The 21,483-nt window shown below is 44.0% G+C and overlaps 1 protein-coding gene across 4 annotated transcripts in view; it reads right to left on the reverse strand.

The window, feature by feature from the left end:
- The window catches only part of LOC139766220 (prolactin-releasing peptide receptor-like), a 90,982-nt gene extending 71,009 nt beyond the window's left edge, over positions 1-19,973 (reverse strand). For 2 of the 4 annotated variants that reach the window (XM_071694535.1, XM_071694538.1), the window contains exons 1-2: positions 19,885-19,970; positions 15,494-15,902 (exon numbers count right to left, since the gene is read on the reverse strand). The gene's annotated coding sequence lies outside the window, so the exon portion shown is untranslated. Of the gene's footprint in view, positions 1-1,859; positions 2,017-15,493; positions 15,903-19,884 lie in introns of all 4 variants that reach the window. The other 2 variants (XM_071694536.1, XM_071694537.1) reach the window with 2 other exon arrangements.
- Between the last annotated feature and the right edge of the window lie 1,510 nt (positions 19,974-21,483).

Raw genomic sequence — 21,483 nt, forward strand, 5'->3', positions numbered from 1 at the left:
TGGGCCTGACGACGCGCACACGACGCTAGGCAGACGCGGACGACGAGGGACGGACGGATAGACGCACGCACAGACGCACGGTCTAGAGAGAATCCGTCAGTCGTGAAAATTATCGAAGGATTAATGACGTGATAATCTCATGCCATGAATAATCCTACGATTTTAAGAATCTTCGATGAAATTCATGAAATTTTTGGCTTCATTTTCAAATATGATGATATAGAATTATTTCGTTGTTTTTTCTTTTTCCTCTATACCTTTATCTCGCTTCCCGTAAAGACGTTGCTAAATAAGAAATTTATCGGCTCACTTCAAACTTTTATCGAAAGTGGGGAAAAAATACGTTGGGTGTTCATCGTTGAAGGAAACACAGTGTTGTTGACGTGGCAAAGTATCGCGAACACCAGACACACACACACGATTGTTCACGTGGACGTCATAATAGCATCACAGAAGGTGCTAGGTGTTGTGGCGGTCGGTCGGGTCGTGTGTTGTGGTGGTCGGCCGGGTCGTGTGTTGTGGCGGTCGGCCGGGTCGTGTGTTGTGGTGGTCGGTCGGGTCGTGTGTTGTGGCGGTCGGTCGGGTCGTGTGTTGTGGTGGTCGGCCGGGTCGTGTGTTGTGGTGGTCGGCCGGGTCGTGTGTTGTGGCGGTCGGTCGGGTCGTGTGTTGTGGTGGTCGGCCGGGTCGTGTGTTGTGGTGGTCGGCCGGGTAGTGTGTTGTGGTGGTCGGCCGGGTAGTGTGTTGTGGTGGTCGGCCGGGTCGTGTGTTGTGGCGGTCGGCCGGGTAGTGTATTGTGGTGGTCGGCCGGGTAGTGTGTTGTGGTGGTCGGCCGGGTCGTGTGTTGTGGCGGTCGGCCGGGTCGTGTGTTGTGGTGGTCGGCCAGGTCGTGTGTTGTGGCGGTCGGCCGGGTCGTGTGTTGTGGCGGTCGGCCGGGTCGTGTGTTGTGGCAGTCGGCCGGGTCGTGTGTTGTGGCGGTCGGCTGTCACACACCACCTTCCCCCTGGACACAGCGTCACACACCACCTTCCTCCTGGACACAGCGTCACACGCCACCTTCCTCCTGGACACAGCGTCACACACCACCTTCCCCCTGGACACAGCGTCACACACCTACCAGCACGTGGACACATAGCCAGACACATGACATATGTGGCTGAGCCCCTCAGCCTAGCCCTAGCTAATAAATCCTAGGGCTTTCCCATCCCTGGAGGGACGAGTCATTGTGAACCCGACCCTGCCTAACCCTTTAGGGGTCTCCAGGTCTCATATATAACCTGCCAGGTCTCATATATAACCTGCCAGGTCTCATATATAACCTGCCAGGTCTCATATATAACCTGTCAGGTCTTATATATAACCTAGGATGACATAACCCTTATAACCATATGGCTATAGATCTTCCTACCTCATAACTGTCTGTTTGGAGAAGGCAAGAGGATTAACGCTTAATAAATCACACAAGATGGAAAGTCGAGACGTGGACTTTGTTTTTCGTTAATTACACTTCCCCGACCTATTTTTTATTCGTTTATTTCTTTATTTGTGATTTTTAAGAGAGAGAGAGAGAGAGAGAGAGAGAGAGAGAGAGAGAGAGAGAGAGAGAGAGAGAGAGAGAGAGAAACTGAAGTGTACTTACGAGAAACATCGTCCTTCGTACACAACTGAAAACGGGGACATCACTTTTTGAAATGCAATTATTTATTCCTAAACAAAAGAATTTATTTTCTTTGTATGTCAGGATACAGAGAAATAAATACAAAAGAATGCCGGCAGCAACAAACCATTATGTAGTTGCTGTAGTAATAAGAACTGTTTGTGATGGGGAGGGAAAAGAGATTACAAAACAAAACGAGAAATACCTGGAGACTTTATATGCTCACGGAGACACGTCAGTCAGGCCGCCCTGCCAGTTGAAGCTGTACGTTTTCTTTGAAGTTAAGAGATTAAGGTAATGTCGCTCTGGTAGACGTCTGCCACAGGATATATGTTTCTCACTCCGGGAATCATCTTTGGTACCTGTAAGACGTACTGATCTTTATTCTAAGTTTTTTTTTCTCACTTCGGATGTTGACAAAACGTAGAGAGAGAATGAGAACTATTTTGTTTGTACTTTAATTTATTCTAAGTTTTTTTTCTCACTTCGGATGCTGACAAAACGTAGAGAATGAGAAATATTTTGTTTACTTTAATTTGATTGTCGTGCTGACGAAACTCAGAAATGTGCTTTGTCTTTTTCGTACAGCTTCTTCTACGTGCCCGTTAACTGGCGTTAAGTCGTGAGGGATTATAACATCTTAGTATTCTTTTTTTCTTCATTTACCTTAAGAAGTTTACAGAATACACTGTCATCTTATGGCCGGCGGGTGCGTACAACTTTGCGCTCATCAATATCAAGACTTTATTGGCTACCTATGACCTCAGGCCATCATCACTAGGGCTGGCCAACATTGCTACTGTCCATGTAGAGGTCTTCCCATACCTTCGTTTTTGCCAGCTTAGTTTCGTATGAGCGTAGCATTATGATCATTGTCATTAACGTAGAGGGGAAAGAGAATTGGGCCCAAGACTGATTGATCCCTGTGGCACGCCACTTGTCACGTTAACCGTCCACACCACTTGTTACGTTAACCGTTCCGAGGTTTGATCGTTAAGTCAACCACTTTGTTTACGGCCAGTGAGACAGTTTTATTACCCCCGAACGTACAACGCCATGAAAAACCATGTCACAGAACTTCCTAATAGAACCTCATGATAAAGTGTGAATGAATGGCATCGTCGTCTTTGCTTCTGTCGCTCATGCTGATTCCGTCGCACAAGAAAATCAAACAGGTGTGTCTCAGAGAGCGGAACTGCCTCGCTGCGATTCGTGAAGTGAATGGTGATTTATCTAAATGATTTACCGCACCATCTTGTCTCCAGTTATGGTTTCTATAATTCTGTCAGCCCGTCCAGATTTATTCTGCCGTAAAATTTTCCAGGGGGGAGAGACTTATTATCATCATTACCCACTTGTTTCACATCGTTGCCACAGTGACGGCAGAGCTCCAAGCCCGTGGAACTTTCTCCCTACTCGACTGAAGGACGGCATCTTAGGGGCTTAAACTTGGTTCATTGTCGTGGTTGGAGCCGCTCATGTATTTACTTTGATCTTGTCCCTCGAATGTCCTTTTGGTACGAGATGTTTCTCTCTCTCTCTCTCTCTCTCTCTCTCTCTCTCTCTCTCTCTCTCTCTCTCTCTCTCTCTCTCTCTCGTTGTCAGTGGGACTGGATGGAGAACACAGTGTGGGTCTTGAGGGGTAAATGCGCCTGGAAAAATGAACTAGATCTTGTACGATCTTTTAAGGCTTTTAATGTCGTGGACCAAGTCACTGTATTATGAGAGCAACACACAAAATGACTGAGTGATGACTCTCTTTCTTCTTATATAACTCTATGACTTATTCAGGGTAGAACTTTTTCAATGACTTATTCAAAGAGTGAGACTTAAGTCTGGAGGGGAGGATGAACACCTGGGTTGAATGTAGGCCGACTGCCTCGCCCACGATTCGAACCGATGCAGGCCCGACCTCAGGCGGGCCTGTGCTGACTCGTGTGTGTGTGTGTGTGTGGAATGGACTAATCATGCAAAATTCAACAAGACTGGCTCGTGTGCTCTCCATGACAAGAGGCCCCCATGGATCCTTCATTCAAAGAGATAACGTCTTTGTAGGATCATGTTAATCAAGTCACCGTAATAAGGTGGTCCTTGCCGGCACCACCTTCCTTTCCTTCCTCCTCCTCCCTCACCCAGACACGAAGGGTTGTGTGCCCAGGGGAGACCATGGCTCAGGGTAGGCCCTGTCTGTGGCCACTCCTGATGTTGACCGACCATCTTCTCCCGTCATCAGTTCTCGGCCACAGACCGATAAATTCATAAATAATGGGACGTTTCCCTCTCTCTCTTTTTTTTTTTCCCTCCCCCTCGTCAATTGATGACGTCGGGTCGCAGGTTTAACGTGGAAGAAAACGTAAAAAGACGTTGATAAATTGTTTCTTAATCTATAAATGTTCTGAGTATTTTTTTTTTCCTCCACTCTGAAAAATTTACTTCGACTTATCTTCGGTAAAATTCCTTTTGAAGTGACTCTCTGATTTTGTCTTAGCGTCGCAGAACCGACGGGAGGGACTCGTGTTACAGACACCCGAAGAAGTTTATATGGACGTGTGTCTTCTCAAAGAGCAATTTGGATTTTAAGGTGGCTGGGTTTGTTCTGGTCTTCGACGACGACCCGACCCCCTCCGATCCTCAACACTGCCGGGGTCATTATAGTCGTCAGCGTCATAGCCATCATTATAGAACATCGTCAACACCTGCGTCAGGCGGGCAGCATGTTTCTAAGACCATACACGTCTTTGTTATTATATATATGTGTATATATATCATCCCTGGGGATAAGGGAGAAAGCATACTTCCCACTATTCCCTGCGTGTCGTAGAAGGCGACTAAAAAGGGGAGGGAGCAGGGGGGCTGGAAATCCTCCCCTCTCTTTTCCTTTTTTTAATTTTCCAGAAGAAGGAACAGAGTCGGAGGCCAGGTGAGGATATTCCCTCAAAGGCCCAGTCCTCTGTTCTTAACGCTACCTCGCTAACGCGGGAAATGGCGAATAGTTTGAAAGATATATATATATATATATATATATATATATATATATATATATATATATATATATATATATATACCTTTCAAAGAGGATTCCAGTTTTATTTAGTGTTCCTTAATTCATTGTCCGGATGCGTGTGCCTGGAGAGCCATCGGTGCATGGTACTTTCTGACGAGGACAGATGGATATATGTCATGTCAAAACAGTATATGAGCGGTCTGTATGGTTGTATGGTCTTTTGGCCTCTCAACTGCCAGGGTCATTAAGGCTCTTAACGTAAGCTACACATGAGAAATGTTCAGTCTCGAGTGGTATAGGACTCCTTAGCCACGTAGTCACAGACGACCGGGTTAATCCCTCAGCGGTACACAGTTCACAAGGCACACACGTCGGGGGGGATACTCACTGACATCTCACACAACACACCCAAGTGTTGTCCACCTCAAGGAGCGTGCTACACTCACACACGGGTCGACCCGAGGGGAGGGGCAGTAATGGAACACCCAGAACACACACACACACACACACACACACACTCACACTCACACACACACACACCAACTCACACACACATCCTGTGCCAATAGTAGCTAGGCTAGGCTTGGATCTGGCGAATCTGTGCACACACACATACACACACACACACACACACACACACACACACACACACACACACACACACACACACACACACACAAAGGTCCTGGTACCACATTAAACTCGATACAATAACATAGTTTTACGTTGTCTTCTACGCAGTAAAAAAGAAAATATGGTAGAATAAGTTACTGATTGCTAAAAGTAAGGTGGGTTCGTGTACTCCCCTCTGTGTTTGCCTAGTTTCCGAAACCTGTACCTGATCCAGCATGTGTTTCTCTGGTTATGCCCACTGTAAAAGAAATAAATCAGTTTCTCTTTCCCGTCCAGTACTTCAGACTAATGTGAATTAAGGGAATATTTCTCATTCTCCCGATTTCATTTCTCCATCTCGTTGGCCACCATCTGGGGGAAAAAAACGATCAACATAGCATTTTTTTTTTCTTTTACATAATTTGTAAAAGCGAGCTCGTATACAAGCACACACATGACTGAAGGCTTTCGAGTGCTATTACCGTAAAAGTGTAAAAATGATTAAAGTGAAATCTAAACCAGTATATTCAGCGTACAATTAATAGATCTTTTATTTACATATTTGATTGCTTAGTCTTTTTTTTTTTCCCCTTCCATATTCTGCCTTTGGTTTAGATTGTGAAAATTACGTCAGATGAATTATGATTAGAATTATGATGAAACTGAGGATGTTGAACTGGAAGTAATTTATATGCAAGCGTTCTGTGTAATGGCTGTGTAATCATGGTTTCGGATGCGTAGGTGATCAAATCTAATCTACCAATCATGCATATATATATATATATATATATATATATATATATATATATATATATATATATATATATTTTTTTTTTTTTTTTTTTCTTTTTTTTTTCTTTCTTTCATACTATTCGCCATTTCCCGCCTCAGCGAGGTAGTGTTAAGAACAGAGGACTGGGCCTCTGAGGAAACATCCTCACCTGGCCCCCTTATCTGTTCCTTCCTTTGGAAAATAAAAAAAAAATGAGAGGGGAAGATTTCCAGCCCCCTGCTCCCTTCCCTTTTAGTCGCCTTCTACGACACGCAGGGAATACGTGGGAAGTATTCTTTCTCCCCTATCCCCAGGGATAATATATATATATATATATATATATATATATATATATATATATATATATATATATATATATATATATATATATTATTACTGAATATTTCATGGAATGTCTTCGAATGTCGGACGCGTTGGCAAGTGGTGTTATAAGACTTCGGCTACACTTAGTCCATAGCGAGTCCAGAACTGTGTTCATTGTAAATCCTACCCCGCAGTCATCAACCTAACCTTAACAAGCTCTCCGTAACGACTCATAACCTCCAATGACCTGACTCGGATCCCAGTTAGTATGTCTGACGCTTCCAACGCCGGACTGTCCCGTTAGGGTTAGCTTAGGGTGGGAGTCTGGCGTGAGCAGTCCAGTGGAGTCATTGTACATACCTCCCCACCCACCCGTCCGGACATTGGCTGTGCCTAAGAGGAAATTAAACTCTACATTCTGGACCGGAAGACTTGCAGATGGTCGCTACCTTGAAGTCTAAGATTAGAGTGTAGAGTTTACGTACGTTGTGGGTTTTGAGGTTGGTGTTAAAAATATAGGACTTACCCTTCCTCGCCTTCCTACATTTCTTCTCACTTGGTGCTTTTTTTATTTCTTTCTTTCTTTTAGAGAGAGAGAGAGAGAGAGAGAGAGAGAGAGAGAGAGAGAGAGAGAGAGAGAGAGAATGGAGTGGTATTATGATTGTGTAAATATTATGAAAATGTCTCCTCTTTTCGGTTATTGTTTTCATTGTGTCGCCAATTTACACTTATATTTACATAATTGTATCCCAGAATTATTCAGCCTAGGTAGATACATCGCATTTTTGCCATTCACTCCTGAACATGGCCTCATGATGATCCTTAGTACCTGAAGAAGGTGCTGAAGAATTTTATCTTGACGTTGAAGACCTGTGATGACCCAGAGGGGAGAGAGACCTAAGGTCCAAACTACCAATTTATACCATGTTATCACACACGGGTCGTAACGAGTCATTCCACGAAAAGAAATGGCTATCGTACCTTCCAGCTTGAATATTTTTTTAAACCTTCTTCTTCTTCCAATAATGTCAAACGCATTCATCTATTGACGTCATTACTATTAGTCCTTCCCTATCATTTAGCTTCTCGGTCAAATGCCTTGTCAACCCTATGACACAGTAGTGTGTAATGGGGGACAGAGGTGAAAATTTTGGGTTGAAAGTAAAAGATAAATGATCCAGCTATAAGTAATGATTAGAGAGGTTCCTTTTGATTTGCCTCTTGTGCAAAAACAAATCAGATCTGATCCATAGTTACGTCATTAGGATCAAAGTCTCTAAATTTGCCTCCAGCACAAAAATCAAAACTGATACACAATTGCTTCTAAATCTGTCTTCAATACAAAATTAGAAAGTGGAATGGTGTCTAATGATGGTTATAGACGCATCCTGATTAGAAAAATTGTCACTTAAATTTCAAAGTTGACAGTTTTGAAATAATAATGATAATGATATGGCATTATTATTATTATTATTATTATCATTATTATTATTATTTTTTTTTTTTTTTTGCTTTGTCGCTGTCTCCCGCGTTTGCGAGGTAGCGCAAGGAAACAGACGAAAGAAATGGCCCAACCCCCCCCCCCCCATACACATGTATATACATACGTCCACACACGCAAATATACATACCTACACAGCTTTCCATGGTTTACCCCAGACGCTTCACATGCCTTGATTCAATCCACTGACAGCACGTCAACCCCGGTATACCACATCGCTCCAATTCACTCTATTCCTTGCCCTCCTTTCACCCTCCTGCATGTTCAGGCCCCGATCACACAAAATCTTTTTCACTCCATCTTTCCACCTCCAATTTGGTCATGAAATGTCCCAGTTCCAGTAACTTTATGTACAACCGACTACACTGTATCTGGTACATAAGCCACATATAAAAAGGCGTAATGATAAAAATAAAGTAAATCTAATGATAATAATGATAATAATGATAATGATAATATTGATAATGATTAATTTCATACTAATGATTTAAGGGTTAATTGCAATCATCAGTGTCTTATAATGAATAAGATTTGGTTCAAGTCGTTTTCATATCTAATCACTTTATAGAATGAAGTTTTTGGAGGATTTTAGTCTTACATGCTTTAGCAAGAGTAGGGGGCCAAGTGAGGATATTCCCTGAAAGGCTCAGTTCTATATTCTTAGCGCTACCTCGCTATCGCGATGAATGGTGAATAGTATATATATATATATATATATATATATATATATATATATATATATATATATATATATATATCTTTTCTTTTCTTTTAAACTATTCGCCATTTCCCGCGTTAGCGAGGTAGCATTAAGAACAGAGGACTGGGCCTTTGAGGGAATACCCTCACCTGGCCCAATTCTCTGTTCCTTCTTTTGGAAAATTAAAAAAAAAAATAAACGAGAGGGGAGGATTTCCAGCCCCCCGCTCCCTCCCCTTTTAGTCGCCTTCTACGACACGCAGGGAATACGTGGGAAGTATTCTTAATCCCCTATCCCCAGGGATAATTATATATATATATATATATATATATATATATATATATATATATATATATATATATATATATATATATATATATATATATATGAAAATGCAGTTTGATGATAAGTATAAATTCTAAGATAAAGGATTAACTCAGTGATGCCACACGATACTTAATTTCGTGAAGTTTGATAATAATAAGGGGCAAGGGGCAAGTATGAAGTCTGTTGGGGATGAGAGAGCTTGGGAAGTGAGTCAGTTGTTGTTCGCTGATGATACAGCGCTGGTGGCTGATTCATGTGAGAAACTGCAGAAGCTGGTGACTGAGTTTGGTAAAGTGTGTGGAAGAAGAAAGTTAAGAGTAAATGTGAATAAGAGCAAGGTTATTAGGTACAGTAGGGTTGAGGGTCAAGTCAATTGGGAGGTGAGTTTGAATGGAGAAAAACTGGAGGAAGTGAAGTGTTTTAGATATCTGGGAGTGGATCTGTCAGCGGATGGAACCATGGAAGCGGAAGTGGATCATAGGGTGGGGGAGGGGGCGAAAATTTTGGGAGCCTTGAAAAATGTGTGGAAGTCGAGAACATTATCTCGGAAAGCAAAAATGGGTATGTTTGAAGGAATAGTGGTTCCAACAATGTTGTATGGTTGCGAGGCGTGGGCTATGGATAGAGTTGTGCGCAGGAGGATGGATGTGCTGGAAATGAGATGTTTGAGGACAATGTGTGGTGTGAGGTGGTTTGATCGAGTAAGTAACGTAAGGGTAAGAGAGATGTGTGGAAATAAAAAGAGCGTGGTTGAGAGAGCAGAAGAGGGTGTTTTGAAATGGTTTGGGCACATGGAGAGAATGAGTGAGGAAAGATTGACCAAGAGGATATATGTGTCGGAGGTGGAGGGAACGAGGAGAAGAGGGAGACCAAATTGGAGGTGGAAAGATGGAGTGAAAAAGATTTTGTGTGATCGGGGCCTGAACATGCAGGAGGGTGAAAGGAGGGCAAGGAATAGAGTGAATTGGAGCGATGTGGTATACAGGGGTTGACGTGCTGTCAGTGGATGAATCAAGGCATGTGAAGCGTCTGGGGTAAACCATGGAAAGCTGTGTAGGTATGTATATTTGCGTGTGTGGACGTGTGTATGTACGTGTGTATGGGGGTTGGGCCATTTCTTTCGTCTGTTTCCTCGCGCTACCTCGCAAACGCGGGAGACAGCGACAAAGTATAAAAAAAAAAAAAAAAAAAAAAAAAAAAAAAAAAAAAAAATAATAATAATAATAGTAATATTTATTATTATTATTATTATTATTATTATTATTATTATTATTTATCTATTATTCATTTTATTTTGCTTTGTCGCTGTCTCCCGCATTTGTTATTATTATTATTATTATTATTATTATTATTATTATTATTATTATTATTATTATTAAAGTTTCATTTAATCAACGAATGAAAAGAAGAAGCTCCATTCCTTGGAGTTTCATTCATTTCTTGTTGCATCAATACCAGGTATTGGAATGTCCAGTTCATAATTGTGATATTTATTACAATTCATTCATCAGTTTGTATATGTTCCACATTATTCTTGTGGTGCGAAGCCGTGTGCATACACATGCATACATACATTATTTCATTACACATCCAAAAGTTAGTCCATAAGTTTATTTCGTAAATGAATTATTTCCTGCAACAGACCATACTGTTAATATGTAGCTGAAGAGAATATCCGAGTGCTTTTTCCTGCTTTCATCAGCTTAACCATGGTGACGTCTGATAATCGCTTTCCCGTCAGGCTATGAAGTCAAGTCTGCCAATCTTCTAAGCTTTATGATGAAAAAAAATTATATATATATATATATATATATATATATATATATATATATATATATATATATATATATATATATATATCAACTTCCACCTTGTGATGTTTGATTTCGGACCAACACACAAAAGCCGAAACTGCGCTCAAAGACTTGTGTGTGTACACCATCCTGACCACCACCGGTGGGGTCGACGCTGTCAAGTAACACTGACATCGAAGTTGCCAGCGGCTTGCAGGAGGGAGGCGGGCGTCGGGCTACCGTGTGTAGCAGGAGCAGTTTGCCCAGATGAAGTGGTCAGGAGAAAAGACGTCTTGAAGGGAAAAAGAAATGAAAAAGTAGTAATATTTCTTTTTAGATTTCCTTTGACCAGCTTCATCAGATCTTCAAGGAGTTATTTTTTGATACTTTCGTAATATCTTTATGTGATATATATATATATATATATATATATATATATATATATTCTTTTTTTCATACTATTCGCCATTTCCCGCGATAGCGAGGTAGCGTTAAGAACAGAGGACTGGGCCTTTGAGGGAATACCCTCACCTGGCCCCCTTCTCTGTTCCTTCTTTTGGAAAATTAAAATAAAAAAATGAGAGGGGAGGATTTCCAGCCCCCCGCTCCATATATATATATATATATATATATATATATATATATATATATATATATATATATATTATCCCTGGGGATAGGGGAGAAAGTATTCTTCCCACGTATTCCCTGCGTGTCGTAGAAGGCGACTAAAAGGGAAGGGAGCAGGGGGCTGGAAATCCTCCCCTCTCGTTTTTCATTTTCCAAAAGAAGGAACAGAGAAGGGGGCCAAGTGAGGATGTTCCCTCAAAGGCTCAGTCCTCTGTTCTTAACGCTACCTCGCTAATGCGGGAAATAACGAATAGTAAAATATATATATATATATATATATATATATATATATATATATATATATATGTATATATACGTCAGTGTGCGACAAGAAAAAAAGTATATAAAAGTGTAGACTGTGATGATGGCGAATTCAACTCGACTATTTTCACGGACAGGCGCAAAGTCGTAGCGGGATTATGCCACGGAATATTCCTGCAAAATTCATTAACATTTTACCCTTGATGGGAAAAAGCTAATTGTGCGCTAATTACGGCATTTCCTTTGGTTCTCCAGCGGTATGATGCCCGATTATATATATATATATATATATATATATATATATATATATATATATATATATATATATAGATTTATTTATTTATCTTATTTATTTTGCTTTGTCGCTGTCTCCCGCGTTAGCGAAGTAGCCCAAGGAAACAGACGAAAGAAATGGCCCAACCCACCCCCATACACATGTATATACATACACGTCCACACACGCAAATATACATACCTATACAACTCAATGTACACATATATATATACACACACAGACATATACATATATACACATGTACATAATTCATACTGTCTCCCTTTATTCATTCTCATCACCACCCCGCCTCACATGGAATACCATCCCTCTCCCCCCTCATGTGAGCGAGGTAGCGCTAGGAAAAGACAACAAAGGCCCCATTCGTTCACACTCAGTCTCTAGCTGTCATGTAATAATGCACCGAAACCACAACTCCCTTTCCACATCCAGGCCCCACACAACTTTCCATGGTTTACCCCAGACGTTTCACATGTCCTGGTTCAATCCATTGACAGCACGTCGACCCCGGTATACCACATCGTTCCAATTCACTCTATTCCTTGCACGCCTTTCACCCTCCTGCATGTTCAGGCCCCGATCACTCAAAATCTTTTTCACTCCATCTTTCCTCCTCCAATTTAGTCTCCCACTTCTCCTCGTTCCCTCCACCTCTGACACATATATCCTCTTGGTCAATCTTTCCTCACTCATTCTCTCATTTTCTTTTTTCTTTTTTTTTGTCTCGTTATAATTCCCACTGGTAATATTCATAATACCGACGGATTTCCTGTGATCACTAGAATCTAAGAGTCGACACTTGTTACTCCAGAGTTATCAACCATATTGTGGCTGGGGGAGGCACACTCGCGTCTCCCTGTTGTCCATGGTGACCCACCTGTCGGGCGCACTTTTTCAGTCGGACCCACCTAATTGAGAATACGTAAATAATGAGCCGTGGCACATAATTCTTCTTGCAAAATGGAAATAGTTTCCATTCTTGGTTCCCGTGGAACACATCCCACTAGGGTTCGACCCACTGTTGATCACGACCCAGTAGGGTTCGACCCACTGTTGAACACGTCCCACTAGGGTTCGACCCACTGTTGAACACGTCCCACTAGGGTTCGACCCACTGTTGAGCACTTCCCACTAGGGTTCGACCCACTGTTGAACACGTCCCACTAGGGTTCGACCCACTGTTGAGCACTTCCCACTAGGGTTCGACCCACTGTTGAACACGTCCCCCTAGGGTTCGACCCACTGTTGAACACATCCCACTAGGGTTCTAACCACTGTTGAACACATTGCAATAAAGTTCTACCCACTGTTGAACACATTGCAATAAAGTTCTACCCACTGTTGAACACATCCCAATAAGGTTCTACCCACTGTTGAACACTTCCCACTAGGGTTCTACCCACTGTTGAACACATCTCACACACAGACCTCCATGGTGTATGGGTAGGAATTACTGACCATGAGTCAGCACCCCTGGGCCCCACATGGATACCAAGCCTAGACTTAGCGACCAGACCACATCCAACCCAGGTGTTCATCCTTCCGTCACAGGATGGTCAGTGAATGGATATCTGGCTCATGCTGGGATGTGTGTGTGTGTGTGTGTTTGTGTGTGTGTGTATGTGTGTGTGTGTGTGTGTGTGTGTGTGTGTGTGTAAACATACATACGAGGTATAAGAGGATAAGAAAAAGCTTGATGTATCAGGATTAGGAAGGAGGAACAAAGAAACTTTGGAAAGGACATTGTGGACAAGTGAGAATGAAAACCCTAAACACTTGTATGATGAGTTAGTTCATCAGAAGGAAATTGGTTATTAAGGAGCTGTGCTGCTCAGGCGAAGGGAATCAGAGGGAAGGAATGATGTAAGGAAATGAATAACAAGTTCGAAACTCTTTTGACTGTGGAAGACACTCTCGCCCAGCACCAAGTGAAGGAATGAGAAGAGATCTCAGAGAAAACTGAGATATGTAGACTAGACTTTAAGCAGAATTAAAAGGGTTTTAGAATATTGAGATCTTGCCATGTGTTAAAGATTTATCCAGATACACCCATGATGAGCCGTTGGAAATGCAAGGTGCCGAGGTAGTTGAAGGGAGACACACACGTTATTATACCCATGCATCCAGCAGGCGACCTGAGGGAGGCAGTAAGGTGCAGGCCCGCCCCTACTGGCGAGTGCACGGCGTCTGTGTGGCGCTGGAGAAGGTAATCAGGGAGGAAATGGGTGGCTTCCTGCCGAGAAGAGATCACCTTTTACTGAGAGGCATCTCGGTAGCTGGAGGAGGAGGAGGAGCAGGAGGTCAGGTGTAACCAACCCTTACGTAGATGGTTATGAGAGAGAGAGAGAGAGAGAGAGAGAGAGAGAGAGAGAGAGAGAGAGAGAGTTTGGATGGATGAGATCTCGTGAAGACAAAAGAGGAGGTTGGGTGGAGTAGATCGTACACATGGGGACTGGCCGAAAAAAAAAGAGAAAGGAGCATTTAGTACTGCACAGCAAGGGTGGCTGGTTGAGAGCCTGGATCTCTCCAGGTTGGTATAAAGGGGAAGAAGATATACCCTGCATGGACGAGAGATCATCTTTGTGGAGAGGAAGGCTGCAACGCGTGTTTGGGGGGGAAAGGCCTAGTCGAAATGGGTTCCATTCCCGAACAAAGCGCTGCAGGGGACCTCTTCTGGTACCATTACTCCACATCATTTATGTAAATGGCCCGCCAGAAGGGCTTAATACTTGCCCAAATGTGTCTGCAGACAACGTAAAGGTCATGGGAGGGGTAGTGTGTATAGCCAGGGAGATCCACGTACAAAGGCGACCTGAACACAGACTCCACAAACTTCGTGACTGGTAATGATGGTTGGTTGGTGTTGTATGGTCGTTGAGCCTGTGTGTGACACCTGCCAGGGGTCATGAAGGCCGTCAACGTAAGTTACGTCCACCAACCGAAAAAAAAAAAAAGAAAATGCTTCTCGCCTAACTCTTGTATTAGGTATAATTCTAAGACCACGTACACCCTCACTATGCTTGTGAGCCCGGGGCTGATAATAGTGAAAACTTCAATCCGACATGAACATGTGAATGGCCAGCGGGGGAGAAAAGAAAACTATTGAAGAAACGCCTCCTCATTCCTGGCGATATGAAGAGAACGGAGAAACATACATGGGGTTGGGGAGGGGTGACTACAGAAATATGTATTTAAAAGAAGATTAGACTCATAGTTAAAGACAGTGTCGCAGCATGCGAGAAGAAGCAACAACGCGAAAGGAGGGACGGCTAAGAAAATAATAGCCTCACCCAACACACACGGCAAAGCGGTGAGCGCTACGCGCTAACGCTCCCATCCTGACAACATCTATATGTTCTGTCACACACACACACACACACATATATATATATATATATATATATATATATATATATATATATATATATATATATATATATAGAATATAAATATAGATATAAAAGCCTAGCTATATCTGTCTCTTTAAGTCAGTTTCTATCACAAACGAGAGTGACAAGAGACATTTTTACTCCTATATTCAACAAATGTTTATCCTACTGGGGCAAAACACTAGGATCAAAGTCTCCCCCATCCATGTCACTTACTGAAGCGTCACTTACCTTGTCCTGTGTTCAGGCAGCGGAGGTGAGCGACGTTATCCCAGAACACATCGTGTGTGATACGAGACCTTCTCACATGTTTTCACTCTCCACTTTAGCGAAGGAAGGACAAAAAAAATGTAGTAGTCCACTCTTCTTTTTTTCTTTTTTTTTTCCCCCAGCAAGTGTAATTTCAGAGCCACTTACGTGTTACTGGAGTTAATGAGTCGCTGTGGCATATTAACCAGCTACATTAGGGGGTTTGTGTTCTGATGACTTCATCACCCAGGTTCAGGTACACAAGTTCACTCAACTCTTACAACAGAGACGGTTTTTTTTTTTTTTTTATCCTCCATCCTCAAGTCTCACATCAAAGGTTTATTGGTTGTGTGTGTGAAGGGATGTCATTTCGGCTGTCTCGTCAAAGTAACTGTTATGTTTAAGATATGATTAAGAATATATATATATATATATATATATATATATATATATATATATATATATATATATATATATATATATATATATATATTCATACTATTCGCCATTTCCCGCAATAGCGAGGTAGCGTTAAGAACAGAGGACTGGGTCTTTGAGGGAATATCCTCACCTGGCCCCTCTTCTCTGTTCCTTCTTTTGGAAAAATAAATATATATATATATATATATATATATATATATATATATATATATATATATATATATATATATATATATATTTTTTTTTTTTTTTTAAATTTTCCAAAAGAAGGAACAGAGGGGGCCAGTTGAGGATATTCCAAAAAAGGCCCAGTCCTCTGTTCTTAGCGCTACCTCGCTAACGCGGGAAATGGCAAATAGTTTAAAACAAAGATATATATATATATATATATATATATATATATATATATATATATATATATATATATATATAATGTATGTTCGCCGTTTTTTTGCGAGTGAGGCAGCGTCCAGAACAGATGACTGATCCTTGTAGGGAAAAGTCCTTGTTCGACTCCCTCGTCTGTTCCTTGTTGAGGAAAGTAATACAGGAGGGGAGGATTTCCAGACCCTCTTTTACGGCACGCAGAAGATATGTGGGAAGTGGTCTTTCTTCCCAGTGTGTGCAGGAGGAATACTGTTCCCGACAGTGTTGTGTGGAGGGAAGTTCTGGGCTTTGAAGACCAAAGTCCGAGGGAGGCTGGGTGTCCTGGAAATTGATGGGGAGGACCTGTTGTGTGAGGAGGGTGGGTTGATCATGTCGGGAATGACAGAGCAAGAGAGATGTGTGGTAGGAAGAGCCGTGTCGCGGAGAGAGCTGACCTACCTGTATACACTGAGATGGTTCAGACATATAGAGGATGAGTGAAGAGCGACTCACAGAGAGGATTTGAATGAGTTAAGAAGAGGAAGTAAAAAGGTAGAGAAGACCGCGAAGGAAGTGGAGGGATGAAGTGAAAGAGGCTTTCAACCTAGAGTAGGGGGTGAGAGGCGTGCATGGGATAGAACAATTTCGGGTTATTTATATACAAGGAGCGACGTGCTCTCAATCGACTGAACTAGGACATACGAAATGTTCATTGGTCTGTGGGGTTTAACTGTGGATTTGTGGGCTCTGGTTTCTAAGCATTATACATAAGAGCAGGAGGGGAGATGGGGGCAAAACAAAATTATAATTGGGTGTTACCGGACTCGGCCACTTACAGGTGCACCGCGAACGAGAAATCAGCTTCAGCGAGGCTGCATCATAATGGATGTAGGGAGAGGAATATAGACATATTAATAACCTTCTCTTTCCGAGAGAGTTCACCATCACTTCACTGCTCCTGATTGGGGCGCAGCTGGAAATTCAAGCCTTAAGAGCGCCGTGGAGTGGTCGCGGGATTTGTCGAATATGATAATATCATAGAATTTATCTCCACACAAAAGCTTCGTCTTTCAAAAAAAAAAAAAAAATTACGATGATAATTTCATATTAACGTTAAGAATAAATGTCCATATTAACTGACCTTAACGTGTTCCACCGTGATTTAGTAAGTCGTGAAAACACGATAAAGAAAATAGTGTAGAGGACAAAAAAAAATAATATATAAAGGATGACAGAGATGAGCAACGGAGACTTTCCAATCGGTCGTGTCGTCCCGCTTGTCCTATAAACAAAAAGATATGAAGCTGTTAAAGAAGAAATATAATAAGGAATATAACAAAAGAAGAGAAGCTAAATTTATATTAACGAGAACTATAATCTGGAATAAGATTTTCCTTTATGATTTGTTTCCGCTCGAACGACACATTTAGGGGAATTTATGTGTACGATAATGTAGATATTTGTGGAGGCACCACCACGAGCGAGGGAGGGAGGGAGGCGGCCTGCCTCACCCCTGACAGAAGCAACGGTGGGAAGACACCAGTTGTCATCGCCCGCCACAAACGACCCTGGGAAACACCCATTCTCAACGCGCCACAAACGACGCTGAGACCCCATTGTTAGCCTGCTACAAACAACGGTGAGGCCCCATTATTAGCGGGCTACAAACAACGGTGAGACCCCATTGTTAGCCTGCTACAAACAACGGTGAGACCCCATTGTTAGCCTGCTACAAACAACGGTGAGGCCCCATTGTTAGCCTGCTACAAACAACGGTGAGACCCCATTGTTAGCCTGCTACAAACAACGGTGAGGCCCCATTGTTAGCGGGCTACAAACAACGGTGAGGCCCCATTGTTAGCCTGCTACAAACAACGGTGAGGCCCCATTGTTAGCCTGCTACAAACAACGGTGAGGCCCCATTGTTAGCCTGCTACAAACAACGGTGAGACCCCATTGTTAGCCTGCTACAAACAACGGTGAGACCCCATTATTAGCGGGCTACAAACAACGGTGAGACCCCGTTGTTAGCGGGCCACAAACAACGGTGAGACCCCATTCTTAGCGGGCCACAAACAACGGTGAGGCCCCATTGTTAGCGTGCCGCAAACAACGGTGAGACCCCATTGTTAGCAGGCCGCAAACAACGATGAGACCCCATTGTTAGCGGGCCACAAACAACGGTGAGACCCCATTGTTAGCAGGCCGCAAACAACGGTGAGACCCCATTGTTAGCAGGCCACAAACAACGGTGAGACCCCATTGTTAGCAGGCCGCAAACAACGGTGAGACCCCATTGTTAGCGGGCCACAAACAACGGTAAGACCCCATTGTTAGGCCGCAAACAACGGTGAGACCCCATTGTTAGCAGGCCACAAACAACGGTGACACCCCATTGTTAGCAGGCCACAGACGACGGTGAGACCCCATTGTTAGCGGGCCACAAACAACGGTGAGACCCCATTGTTAGCAGGCCACAGACAACGGTCAGACCCCATTGTTAGCAGGCCACAAACAACCGTGAGACCCCATTGTTAGCGTGTCACAAACAACGGTGAGACCCCATTGTTAGCAGGCCACAAACAACGGTGAGACCCCATTGTTAGCGGGCCACAGACAACGGTGAGACCCCATTGTTAGCAGGCCACAAACAACGGTGAGACCCCATTGTTAGCTGGCCACAAACAACGGTGAGACCCCATTGTTAGCGGGCCACAAACAACGGTGAGACCCCATTGTTAGCAGGCCACAAGCAACGGTGAGACCCCATTGTTAGCAGGCCACAAACAACGGTGAGACCCCATTGTTAGCGGGCCACAAACAACGCTGAGACTCCCGAATATAGACTCCACTAACAATGGTGAGACACTCATTGTTTGTGCCACAAACGACGCCGAGCTAACCATGTTTCAGTGTCACTGAAGCGTTTTGTTAGAGCGTGACAAACAACACCCAGACACCCTGCGTCAGAGGACCACGCTAAACCACCCATTGTTAGCGGGCCACAAACAACGCTTAGGGGTCAACTTTTTGCCCCAGGAATTATTTCAGTAATATCCCATCAGTTAACGTTATCACTCAAACTAGGTTAACACTCAAGAGCCAAAAAATATGTTGGCATCATCTGAGGGAGTTTATCAAACCATTCATTTCCAAAATAACAGGAAAATACATCATCGTATTTCGAGCGATGTCTGTCTGTCTCCGTCTTCCGTCCTCAACACTGACTTCACCTGCCACACACAGAGGAACGGCGGTGATCAATGAGAAATGCTCGTCTTTTGAAACAAAATGATCTTTCGTAAAGAAAAATTAGTTGCCTCTTTCCGTATATATATATATATATATATATATATATATATATATATATATATATATATATATAGTTGCGAAATCGAGTTGGCATATCACATCTGTCGTCACTCTGCACTTTAGTTAACTAGAAAAACAATTTCAGTTATCGTAATAGTTTCCTCTTCTTTTTTTTTTTTTCTAGTCTTTTTTGGGGTCAAAATCGTTCGTGGGAATTCGATCAACAAGTTGGGAGGGAAGGGAGAGAGGCTCACGTCGCGCGCGCGTCCCGTCCTCCCGCTCACGGCCGAGCCACCAGCAGGTCTGACCCAGCGGAAGCAGGAGGCTCCGCCACCACCCGCACTCCACACCACACTACTGCTCCTCCTCCTCCTCCTCCTCCCTCTCTCCCTCTCTCTCTCCCTCCCTCTCTCTCAGCCGGCTTAGGCGTAAATTGTCCTAATTATTGCATCAGTCTGATGAGTCTGATACCAACGAAAAAAAGGGGGACTGTAAGCCAATCAAATTAATGGATCAACTCGTGTATATGAAATGACTCGTCATATTGGCGATGCATATATATATAATGAGGATTCGAGTCTCGCCAGCCTTGTCTGCCAGGTGAGGACACGCGCCTCCTGCAGAAGGTGCAGGGAGATGCGTCATAAGGGGCTGGCACAAGCCATCCAGTAGGAGACGTGTCACACCGGCGCCGTACAACAGTAGTAAACTTGGTGATGACAGAGGTGGGTTGAGTGAAACAGGAGGGAGTGAGGGAGGGCAGGCCTCAGTGGGTACCGCTCACACTGGAGACAAGTGGTGAACTGACTCTAAAAGGTCATGATTGTGCAAAGGTGGGCCTATGGGAGAGGAGGGAAGCCCCCGGGCTGCCCACACTGGAGGAAGGAAGTCACTGGGCTGCCCACACTGGGAGGGAGGAAGCCCCACGGCTGCCCACACTGGACGAAGAAAGTCCCCGGGCTGCCCACACTGGAGGAAGGAAGTCCCCGGGCTGCCCACACTGGAGGAAGGAAGTCCCCGGGCTGCCCACACTGGAGGAAGGAAGTCCCCGGGCTGCCCACACTGGAGGAAGGAAGTCCCCGGGCTGCCCACACTGGAGGAAGGAAGTCCCCGGGCTGCCCACACTGGAGGAAGGAAGGGCTGCCCACACTGGAGGAAGGAAGTCCCCGGGCTGCCCACACTGGAGGAAGGAAGTCCCCGGGCTGCCCACACTGGAGGAAGGAAGTCCCCGGGCTGCCCACACTGGAGGAAGGAAGTCCCCGGGCTGCCCACACTGGAGGAAGGAAGTCCCCGGGCTGCCCACACTGGAGGAAGGAAGTCCCCGGGCTGCCCACACTGGAGGAAGGAAGGGCTGCCCACACTGGAGGAAGGAAGTCCCCGGGCTGCCCACACTGGAGGAAGGAAGTCCCCGGGCTGCCCACACTGGAGGAAGGTCCGGCTGCCCACACTGGAGGAAGGAAGTCCCCGGGCTGCCCACACTGGAGGAAGGAAGTCCCCGGGCTGCCCACACTGGAGGAAGGAAGGGCTGCCCACACTGGAGGGAGGAAGGGTAGTTTCTGCTCGCCACATCTTCAGATCAACAGACTCGCGTGGCCACAGCCGCCCCTCAGACCCTGCACGGCTGACAAAAGCAGCCTCGGGGAGGAACGTGGAGAGATAAACATGTCTTCATAACACGAGGGAAGAGACCAGACATAAGGTCGGGGGGAATCTTGGTCGCTTTTTCGCTGGAAATATGAGGTTACAAGATGAGGGGGGGCCCCGGGAGTGTAAAACTGTCTCCTTATATCCAATAGTATACAGTTACAAACACACACACACACACACACACACACACACACACACACACACAC

This window comes from Panulirus ornatus, chromosome 57, assembly GCF_036320965.1.
Source record: "Panulirus ornatus isolate Po-2019 chromosome 57, ASM3632096v1, whole genome shotgun sequence".
Taxonomy (NCBI): domain Eukaryota; kingdom Metazoa; phylum Arthropoda; class Malacostraca; order Decapoda; family Palinuridae; genus Panulirus; species Panulirus ornatus.